A 12,054-nucleotide genomic window follows, 5' to 3' on the forward strand; every position below is an offset into this window, starting at 1 on the left:
CCTTTTTGCCTCCTTTTGATCCCTTTGTGAGAGCAAGGGGGCCGGTGGGGAAGTTGTTTGGACCAGAGGTTAAGAGTAATGGTCAGAGGGCCTCCCCGGTGGTGCAGCGGTTGAGCGCTGGGTTGCGAAGCTGCCCGCAGCCTCTGCAGTGCCGGTTCGATCCCCGGCTGCTCCCCGGCCACCGGAGGAGGGTCCCACATGGCGCGCAGACCTCTCCTGCCGCCCGCTGCTCCCCTCAGCAGTGTACTTCGGTCCTTCTGCCTGCTCTGCTCCCCGCTCTGGCTCTGGTGAATTGTCTCACCCTCCCACGCTTCTGACTGTACCCAGTGCTTGTATAAATAAATAAATAAATCTTAAAAAAAAAAAAAAAGAGTAATGGTCAGAGGAGATAGGATTTTCTGGATATTTGCCTTTTACTAGAACTTTCCTTTGCACGTTATCTCAGCCTAGGCTTGGATACAGAAACCAAACGAACAGCCCACATCCCTGCCGGGCAGGCAGATCTCTGCTGTCCAGTGGGTCCTCTATACACCAAGTGTCCTCCAGGGCTCAGGGAGGTTGTGGGATAGGAAAAGGCAGCAGTGAAGTGGTTGGGCTAGACGCTCATTGCCAAAGGCAACTGGAGGCCAATCTTGCATTTGAGATAGCAGCAGATGCTTCCTGGGCAGCTGTCACACACTGAGCTCCTCTAGGTACCTAGCAGTGGAATAGGTGTGTGGGCGGCATTCTGCCGAGAGATTGTTCATTTGATCTTAAGCATTAGTGGGGTTAGTGGGGAGAAGCCTCTGTCCTCTTGTGTCCTCTGCCTCATGAGTCTTGGACCCAGGCAGTCTGTTGCAAAGGGCTTAAGGCCACCATTTGTCGGTTCTTTGGAAATCTCTCTCCCTTGGGACTAGATCTGGGCCTCAAGTGGATGGTGTTGAAGCCACATGGTCCTATGCAGACCTCATATGTTTTACGTGCACTGAATCACCAGCTGTGGGTCTGCTTGGACCTTCCCAGCCCTGGAAGCCTCTCCCACAAGCCTACCTCAGCTCCTCCTGCCTGGCAGTACTCCTGCCCTTGTTCCCAGGAGATAATATCACACAAATGTATACATTGTTAAGGAAAAAAGAAAAAAAGATGAGGAGAAAACCAGCCAATATTTGTTCTCCAAGGATATGGATGGGTTGGGATACTTCCTTCCAGCTTTCCCCCAGGCATTTCTATGCATATAAAAGGTGCAGGGGCCTCCTTGGTGGCACAGGCGGTTGAGCACAGCGCTGTGAAGCTGTCCGCAGCCTCTGCAGTGCCGGTTCGATCCCCGCCGGCCAAGGAGCAACCCACATAGTGTGGCAGTCCTCTCCTGTCTCACCCGCTGCTCCCCTCAGCTGTGTATTTCAGTCTTCCTGTTCTGTTCCCTGCTCTGTCTCTGGTGAATCCTCTCACTCTCCCACACATCTGGCCTGTACCCCGGTTCTTGTATAAATAAATAAATCTTTAAAAAAATAAAATAAAATGAAATAAAAAAATAAAGTAAAATAAAATGTGCATGTACTTAAAATCAGAAATAGGAATATATTTTACCTACTTTTTTCTCACCTATATTAGATACAGACTTTAAAAGAAAAATCACATTTCCCATGAACAAATCTAGCAATAATTCCTTCATGTCCTCCAATACCTAATTAATCCAAGTTCAACTTTCTGTAGTTATTTGAAAAACAATGTGACTTTTTTTCACTTGGTTTGCTCGAATCAGAATCCAAACACAATGCATATGGTTGATATGTCTCTTAAGTCTCTTTTAATCTATTACTCTTCCTGTCCCATTTTTGTTTAAATACTATTCTTATGTTGAAGAAACTGGGTCATTTGTTCTATACATGCTGTTTTGCACTAATTTTCAATTAATAAATGAAGCTCTCTGTCAATAATTATGCACGTCATCACTTTTGATCACCAATTCCTGATGGAGTTCAGATGATGGGGTTTGGTGCATGGGGTTCTTGGGTCCCTCTGAGAAAGAATTCAGCAGATAGTCCCATTCATCAGCACACGGCAAGTTTATTAATTAAAAGAGAACAAGGAAAGAAAGATGCTGCATAGACTCAGGCCGGCAGTCTTAAAAGGCAAGAGCTGTATTTTGCCAGGGCAAGGAGAATTCTTTTATAGCGTTCTTTGATGGAATTTTTGTGGAAATTATCACCATGGGGTCAGATTGGGTTGGTCTTCCAAAAATGATAATCCTCTCTGCCCCCACCTCTGATTGAAAAGCTTTTTTGACCACATCTCAGATTACTGGAAACTTCCATAGTCAGGTTTAGTCCAAGCTTCATTGATCATCCTTCCACCCACCTCCGGTGTCTGTCCTTGTGAGACCTCCCCTTCTTAATTTTTCTACTCTAAGTTTCCATCATATTGTGTGGACATACTATCATTTATAAAGCAGGATACTTTGTGTAATTCAATAGTGTACTGGTTTCCGACCTTACAATAAAGTTGTGATGGCTGTACCTATGCCTATGTTTTTGTATGCCTGATTTATTGCCTGAAGTTTTGTTTTAGAGTGAGAAGAGCTTTGTTAAATGAAAATAACTGAATTAAAGGATATGCACATTTAAAAGGCAATTTGGTTAGACAAGAAAACAAAATATTGAGAATGAAATTTTCTAAGGAAATTTGAGATTGGCAGTGTAGGAAAAGTGGGGTTGAGAACAAAGCCAGAGAGGCCCCAAAGGTCTAGGATAAAGGATTATGGTTATTCTGGGGATAGGTGTGGTGTGTAATATACATCTGAGGAGGTAAGAATCTGGTCCCCTAAGTCGTATACAGTGATGCAGTGTTGTAAACCAATATTACCTCATTAAAAACAAAACAAAACAAAACAGGGCCTCCCCTGGTGGCGCAGCGGTTGAGTGCTGGGCTGCAAAGCTGCCCGCAGCCTCTGCAGCGCCGGTTCAATCCCCAGCCGGTTCGATCCCCAGTCGCCGGGGAGAGTCCCACATGGCATGACAGACCTCTCCTGCCATGCCCACTGCTCCCCTCAGCAGTGTATTTCGTCATTCTGCCTGTTCTGTTCCCTGCTCTGGCTCTGGTGAATTTTCTCACCCTCCCACACTTTTGACTGTATCCAGTGCTTGGATAAATAAATAAATAAATAAATGCCCTGAGGTTGGGCATGCCCCAGGCCCTGTACAATGTCTCGGAGGTCTGGGAGAGCTCTCAGGCACTGCTGAGAATGGGGTCATGAAACCAGGCTCTCTGGCTTTAGGCCAACCTTGGGAAAGCTTGGACATCCCTCTCCGTACATTTAGAACGTTCATAGCTTCTTCAGGCCTCTGTATCCTTATTAGTAAGCTGGTTAATCCCCTCTAGATCTGGGACTACTGCCAAGATGACAATAGCCTTGTAAAAGGCTGGCACAGGTAACTATAAGATTCACAAGGAACTAAGACCGGGTCACTGAGGAGAAGGAAGCACTGTCAATGATCTTATACTGGAAGACTATTCCCACTGCACCTAACCTTAAAGCTACTTCCTCCTAGTGACTTATTGAAGTTTGCCTTTCCACAAAAATCAGTAGAAGAAAGTAAAGCGGGTGTGTACAGAAAGCTTTTTTTTTTTTTTCCTTCTTACTCTGGCATCTCAAATAGGTGCAAATGCATGTGGCATAGAATGAATTGGAGTAATTAAGATGCAAATCTTGGATTCTCAGACCCAAGGAAATTGTCACTTTGTCAATCCCTTAAGATACTTTGTCTTCCCAGCACAAATTCAAAGACTATTGTTACATTGCTGTTTTAATCTCTTGTTACATACATATATTTCATGCTGGGCTTATATAATTCAGCAATGTAGATTTTCAAGTGTGCTTGCATATTTGTGCTGTGCGCTTTCAGGGACAGGCAAATGAATCATGTCCCTTGTCACATATTCTGAGGCAGATTGTGACTGTCAGCAATATCAATCTCAACGGTTGATGATTCTAAGGAAGTGCTGCATAAACTCTTATCAGTAAGCAGAAGACAACACATGACTCTTGGGAGAGTGAATGAGGAAAAAGTTGAGGTGAAGGAAGCGGTAATGCAGGTGAGGGTGAAAAATATGTCAGTTGTGGCATGTGGGGACCGTGGCTGCTGGTTCTGGAAAGCAGGAGGGTTTCAGCGCAGCACTGGGACAGACAGGCTCCGGCCAAAACTCTGCTGGGCCAACCCTAAGCTTGGCTTTCCTGGCCCCACATCTGCTGCACACCCAACAAAACTAGAACCTGAAGAATATCATCCCCCCTGTTCTCTGAACCCCTGAATCCGTGCTACCTTTCCTCAGAACACAGATCCAAAGAGAGTGACACTTCCCAGGGGGACAAACATTGCTGCGGTGGTTGACAGGGGAAGATTCTGTCACCCAATATACGTCTTATAATGGGCCTGACTCGAAAAGCCCTGGTGCGTACAGGAGAGGTAGAAAAGGAAGAGGCCAGTGGGATGTCTGGATGTCTTGGGCTCCCTGAACTAAAGAGGGAGACACATATTTGGCTGCTCCATTTCCATGTGACCTTGATCAGCTCATAAATTTTTCAAGGTACGACATCCTTTAAGCGGGAAAAACTATATTTACATCAGGGTTATTTAGTTACAGAAGGATGTGACTTTGAAGTGCTTAGCATGTTGAAGAATACCATAATCATGCTTAATAAGTGCTTGTGCCTCTCTGACTTTCCCACATCAACTCTTATCTCTTTACCTGATAAATGAGCAGGATGGGTGATCCCCAGGACTTTTATAGCTCTGAGCCTGGAGTCTGCAGTGGTGTTTTAAAGTATGTAAGAAATTTCTAGGATGGTAAAAAAGACCTCAGCCTGGCCATGACTCAATTGCCCTTGACCTTCTGTAAACCTGCCAGGCCAAAGGAGATGGTGTGAGAAACTGACCTAAAGTCTAGACAGGGAGAAGCGTCTCTTACACCTGCCTTGCTCTGCCTCTGTGCCTCAGCATACTGAGTAATTGGTCTCGACTAGATAGAGACTCAAAGTCCATGGCTATGCCTCATGCCTACTTCAATAACTGGTGCAGTGCCTGACACACAGAGAAGAAGCCCTGGAAATGTCTGCAGCCTAATAAAGCAGTCAGAGCTCACTCTGAATCATTGCTGTCAGCCCAAGAAAAACCCAGAACAGCTGGGAGTCTTCAGGGTGACTTACTATATAGAAGGAAGACAAGTTAAGAATAGGAGGGGGATGTACTGAGATCACAGCAAGAGGAGGGTTCACTTGGACCTATTGCTGTCTGCCCCAGAGACCCATCATAGACAGTCTGGGGTCCAAGTAAGGTCTAAATAATATTATAGTCCCCAATTCAGTGGGGACGTTTTGGTTTTAAGGGGTATTGTGAAATATCTGTGGTGAGGTAAGAACTAAGCTGATTCAGGGCAGATTCCTGAGTTCTGGGCCCAACCTCCCAGTAATGTTAGAAGAGTCATCTAATTTTTTGTGTATTTTGGGGCATCTGTGATGGGGTCATTAAATCTCTCACAATACTAAACTGTTGCGAAAAATAATGAGGGAATAATCTTATCAGCCATGCCTCAAGTGTTTATTATGCACCAGAACTTTTCTGAGAAAGCTAGATCTTACCTCATTTTATGATAACCCTGTGGGATTAATATTATCCCTTCCCCCCATTTTAAAGTTGAGAAAACTGAGGTATAGAGAGAGTTTTCCCCAGACCCCATATACGTATGTGTGGAGAAAAATGTCTAGAAGGATAGGCAGCAAATTTGTTAATAGTAGTTAACTGCAGAGGAGAGGATTTTAGGGTTTTGTGTTGTTTGAAGGGAAGGGATCAGGAGGACTTTCATATTTTTACTGTGTAAATTCTTTCATTGATTGAAAAATGCTTTTTTACCATGATCACGTATCACTTTTACAATTTAAGAAGATGAAAAAGGGTGTCATAAGACTGTTTCATCTCTGTACCTCAGTTTTCTCAACTTTGAAATGAGAAGGTGATATTAATCCCCTAGGGTTATTGTAATTGACCTAGCATTCTTAAGAAAGCGTCTGATTCATAACTAAGCATTTGGGGTAAACTGATAAGATTAGAAATTTGCAACTCATGGTGACTTTTAGGCTCAAATGCAGAAGAGCATGAGCAATGTCACAGGCTTCCAAGACAGTAGACTCACTCATGTCCCCCATTGAGTTCTGAAGAACTGGGAGAGGGAGGTAATGACCCATTCTCCAGCAATAACAACTCCACCCTTACCTCAGCAGACACAGAGGCAACGTGGGCAGAGTGGTCTGTGACTTCATGGGCCCAAGGATCAGTTGTGAAGCCTCAAGGACAGTAGGATAGAAATGCTACAAAGAGCAGTCAGCTCTTTGTATCTTCAGTCATGACACTATATACTTGTAATACCTCTTGATCTTTTTAATTAATCATCTCCTTTATCTGATCATGAATAGAGTAAATGTGCACACAGCAGAGTTAGTCCTTGGTACCTCCCTTTAGGTCTTGCATGCTATGTTTTTTGGACTTAGTCATGATTTTTGGACTCCATGGCTGATTTTTTATTTTTAGTCTAGTCAATAATCTTTCCACTTTCAGGGGAATCCAGTGGATATTGATTTATGGGTATGGTTATGGTGTCCATGCTGTTATCATCCCTTGAACTGGCCTTTGTTGCTTGATTCCTTTGCTTCCTTTCCTTCCCCAAGTTGTACTTTTTGTGGAAAATTTTGTGTTTTAAATTAGGTCAGAAGAGAACATTATATCCTTTTCTGACATTTTAAACTGATTTCTACCATAATGAAATATTTTTAATGAAATATTTTTATCATCCCAATTATTACTTTTTTTAAAAAAAAAGATTTATTTATTTATTTATAGAAGCACTGGGTACAGTCAGAAGTGCGGGAGGGTGAGAGAATTCACCAGAGCCAGAGCGGGGAACAGAACAGGCAGAATGATGAAATACACTGCTGAGGGGAGCAGCGGGCACGGCAGGAGAGGTCTGTGTGCCATGTGGGACCCTCGCCAGCGACCAGGGATCAAACCGGCGCTGCAGAGGCTGAGGACAGCTTTGCAGCCCAGTGCTCAACCGCTATGCCACCAGGGGAGGCCCCCAACTATTACTTTCTATTAACAATTAAGTCATATTCGAATTTTGCTTTAGAAAAAGTTTTTTTAAGGTTTATTTATTTATGCATTCAAGAATTGTGGTATAGGCCAGAGGTGCGGGGAGTGAGAGGGTTCACAAGAGACAGGGTGGGGAACTCTGAGGTGCGGGGAGTAAGCGAATGCACCAGAGCACAGGTGGATCTACTGAAACACACTGCTGATGGGAGCAGCAGGTGAGACAGGAGAAGTCTGCTGTGCCACATGAGTCACCTCCCTGGCTGGGGATTGAACTCGTGCTGCAGTGGCTTCGGATAGCTTCATAGTGCTGGGCCTTAACCTCTTTTTTTTTTTAAATATTTATTTATTTATTTATACAAGAACCGGGGTACAGGCCAGATGTGCGGGAGGGTGAGAGGATTCACCAGAGACAGAGCAGACAGACTGACTGAAATACACTGCTAAGGGGAGCAGCGGGCGAGACAGGAGAGGTCTGCCATGCCATGTGGGACCCTCGTTGGCCCGCCGGGATCGAAAGGGGTGCTGCAGGCTGCGGACAGCTTCACAGCGCTGCTCTCAACCGCCTGCACCGCCACCAGGGGAGGCTGGGCCTTAACCTCTTGTACCACCAGGGAACCCCAGCTAGCTCCCAGGCTTACTGACCCTTTGGTATTTTATATCCCTGTCTAAAAAGCCCTGTAGATAAGAGGAGCCAATTGTATGCTGGAGGGTAGAATTGGACTTTAAGTGGTGAACTTAACGTAGTATATACAGATGTTGATTTATATACCAGAAACCTAAGTAATATTATAGTGCAAAAGTTACTTCAATAGAATATATTTTAAGAGAAAATAAAAGATGCCTTTATCCAAATGGTCATTGAAGCACTGTTTATAATAGCCAAGGCATAGAAACAACCTAAGTGTCCATTAATGAATGAGTGGATAAAGAAAATGTGGTGTAGGGCCTCCCAGGTGGCGCAGCGGTTGAGCGCTGGGTTGCGAAGCCTCTGCGGTGCCGGTTCGATCCCCGGCTGCTCCCCAGCCACCACAGGAGGGTCCCACATGGCGCGCAGACCTCTCCTGCCGCCCGCTGCTCCCCTCAGCAGTGTACTTCGGTCCTTCTGCCTGCTCTGCTCCCCGCTCTGGCTCTGGTGAATTCTCTCACCCTCCCGCGCTTCTGACTGTACCCAGTGCTTGCATAAATAAATAAATTTATGCAAAAAAAATGTTTAAAAAAAACAAAAAGATGGAACTTCTTTTAAAAAATAAATAAATAAATAAATAAATCTTTAAAAAAAAAAGTAAGTGTGGTGTAAATACAAAACTGAATATTATTCGGCTATAAAAAAAGAAGGACATTCTGCCATTTGTGACAACACGGATGGACCTGGAGTGCATTAGGCTAAAGGAAATAAGTCAGACAGAGAAAGACAAATAACATATCTCACTTGTACATGGAATCTAAAAACACAATGCAAAAGGAACTCATAGATACAGAGTACAAATTGGTGGTTTGCAGAGGTGAGGACCGTGGGGTGGATAAAAGTGAAATGGAGTGGTCAAAGGTACAAACTTCCATTAATAAAATAAATAAGCCCTGGGCATATAACTTAGAGTATGCTAATTATAGTTAATACTTTCTATTATATATTAGAAAGTCGATAAGCAAGTAGATCTTAAAAATTTTTGTCCCAAGAAAAAAATGGTCACTGTATAATAATGATGGATGTTCACTAGACATTTTGTGGTGATCATTTGGCAATATATACATATATTGAATCATCATGTCATACACCCAAAACTAATATAATGTTACAAAAATAGAATAAGATGGCCCAGTAAACCTAGCTATTTACTTCTTTACGAGGTCTTACACTATCCTCTCTGTGATATCTTTTAATAAGACCTTGTGTCATTAGACTTGACCTCAGTCTTTCAGACCACTTCTCTGTGTTCATTGGTCACCTCTACAGTGAATGGCCTTTTTTTTTTTTTTTTATAGAGGCATGTTATTTATTTATTTATTTGTTTGTTTGTTTATACATGCACTGGGTACAGTCAGAAGTGCGGGAGGGTGAGAGGATTCACCAGAGCCAGAGCTGGGAGCAGAGCAGGCAGAAGGACAGAAGTACACTGCTGAGGGGAGCAGCGGGCGGCAGGAGAGGTCTGCGCGCCATGTGGGATCCTCCTCCGGTGGCCGGGGAGCAGCGGGGGATCGAACCGGCGCCGCAGAGGCCGCGGGCAGCTTCGCAACCCAGCGCTCAACCGCTGCGCCACCGGGGAGGCCCTGAATGGCCTCTTAATGAATTCTTCCAAGGTTTTCATTTCTTTAAATAGGCTTCCAAAGCAGGAACAATCTGGAAAACATACCCAATGTTGCTGATTCCCTTTCCTTCAAGTTACAGAGTTTTTCTGTCAGGGTTCTCTTTTCCCAGACTTGAGAGGCAAGATTTTTTTTTTCTTAGTATTTTTGTTATAAGTATTCTATCTTCTTAAAGTATCTCTTCCCATTGCCCCTTCACCACTCACCAGATACCTCTGTTTATATGATACTATTTAATCTCGTCTCTGAATTCAGAGTTGACATGGAGATAGGGAAATATCATGGAGGGCTATATTGCTTTCTGAGTTATATAGACATGATTTCATTTTACCCTCACATTTGGCAGGAAATTGAAGGTCAAACAGTGAAGGAACCTTCTTGAAGTTCACCAGCACATGGGGGTTTGTACCCCAGGAGGGTGACTCCAAAGACCATTCCCTCAACCAGGTGATGCTGTATTTTCTTCATGCTATTCCTGATCACTGCATTGTCCTTGTACCTTGTTATTTTCTTTGTTTAGTTTCCAGGCTTTTGAGGGGATTTTTTTGCACTATGATCAATTCTTTGTTTAATTTTGTTTGTTTATTTAGGTTTTCTATGCTAATATTCTTTTTTTTTTAAAAAGATTTATTTTATTTATCTATGCATATAAGAACTGGGGTGTAGGCCAGAGGTGCGGCAGGGGTGGGGAGGGGTGTGTGTACGAGAGGATTCACCAGAGACAGAGTGGGAAACATGGCTCCTGCACGGACTTAACAGTGTAACAGGTGAGAGGGATATTGAGCAGACACTGTGCTTATAAGTGTGATGAATTACCTCATTTTCCAGAGCTAGGCTGACTTTCCACTCCAGGAGGGCAGGAAGTAGGTCTTATATTTCTTTTGGGTCCCATAGAACCTAATATGATCTGTATTTATAGTGGCTGATCAGTAAATATTATTTAAACAATTAATAATAAGAAATGAATTATGAAAATTCTTGATTGCTTCTTAAGCTTCTCTTTCTAAATCTGCAGAGGCAGAAGGATAGAAAGAGCAGAGATTCTGAGATTTCATGGGACCTGAGTTCAAATCCTGGTTGCCTATTACTAGCCTGATACAAGTGAGCAATTTTATTTTTGAGTCCCAGTTACTTCCTCTGCAAAGCGGGGGCAAAAACACTTCCTCCAAAGAGCTTGTGAATATTTAAAGATGCCATTTATAAAAATGTGCTGTAGATCTAACACATATAAATCCTTAAAAGTTAGTTCCCTTGCCCTGGCCAACTGAACTTTGGATGAACAGCCGAGGAAGATGTTTTCCTAATATAGGACTTCCATTCACTTGGGACAGTGAGTACAGAAGGGAACAGTGACATTTTAAATCTGGAATGACTTTTAGCTTAATCCACATATTTTCTTTTTTTTTTTAAGATTTATTTATTTACGAATACAAAAACTGGGGTGGAGGCCAGAGGTGCAAGTGTTGAGAGGATTCACCAGAGACAGAGTGGGGAACAGAACAGGCAGACTGACTGAGTGAGATACACTGCTGAGGGGAGCAGCGGGTGTGACAGGAGAGGTCTGCTGCGCTATGTGAGTAGCTCCCTGGCTGGCTGGGGATTGAATTTGTGCTGCAGAGGCTGCAGAGGCTGCAGATAGCTTCACAGTGCTGTGCTTAACCTCTTGTGCCACCAGGGATGTCCCAGGTACTTCCCTATCCTCATATTTTCTTAATGAGGAAATTGATGCCCAGAGAAGTCTAATAATTTCCCTAAGGTCACACAGTTACTTCAGTGGTAAGGCTGGAAAAAGAACCCAGGTCCTGATCCAGGAACAAGTGCCTGAAGGCAGCTTTTCCTAGAATCTTCGTGACAGCCTCTCACTGTCAGAAAAGAAAGCGCCTTCATATTACAGTTCATCTGAGGTCATTTTCCAAGGAAGTTTAGATTACTGTTAAGTCAGCTGGAGAAATTCCCAGGCCCTTTATGGCTTCCTGGATACTGGGTGGGGAGATAGTCAATTTTTTCGTCATGTCACATTGCAGGCAAGAACAAGATAGAATGACTCCCAGATGATCTGGGGACCTAGAGTCCCTGGAGGGTTGGGCAGGCCTTCTCCTTCCTTCCTAGAGAGGAGACTAAAGGATGGAGAGTGGAGGTTGTTAGTACAGTACAGGCCGGAACCAGGGACAAGTCACTCAATATCATTCAAGCCCCGACCACTCCACAGTCCTCGGTTTTTGAAGCTGCAACTCTCTTAATTATAGTAGTAATAGTAACAGTAGTAATAGTAGTAGTAACAGTAGCAGTAGTAATAAAAACAGCAACAATAATATTACTAGGCTGTTAAGGGCTTTCCATGTGTTTTCTTTGCCTAAAAACTTGCAACCTGGGCCTCCCCGGTGGCGCAGCGGTTGAGCGCTGGGCTGCAAAGCTGCCCACAGCCTCAGCAGCGCTGGTTCTCCCCCCGGCCACCGGGTGAGGGTCCTACATGGCGCGCAGACCTCTCCTGCTGCCCGCTGCTCCCCTCAGCAGTGTACTTCGGTCCTTCTGCCTGTTCTGCTCCCTGTTCTGGCTCTGGTGAATTCTCTCACCTTCCTGCGCTTCTGACTATACCCAGTGCTTGTATAAATAAATAAATAAAATCTTTAAT

Source organism: Talpa europaea (assembly GCF_964194135.1).
Source record: "Talpa europaea genome assembly, chromosome: 8".
Classification (NCBI taxonomy): domain Eukaryota; kingdom Metazoa; phylum Chordata; class Mammalia; order Eulipotyphla; family Talpidae; genus Talpa; species Talpa europaea.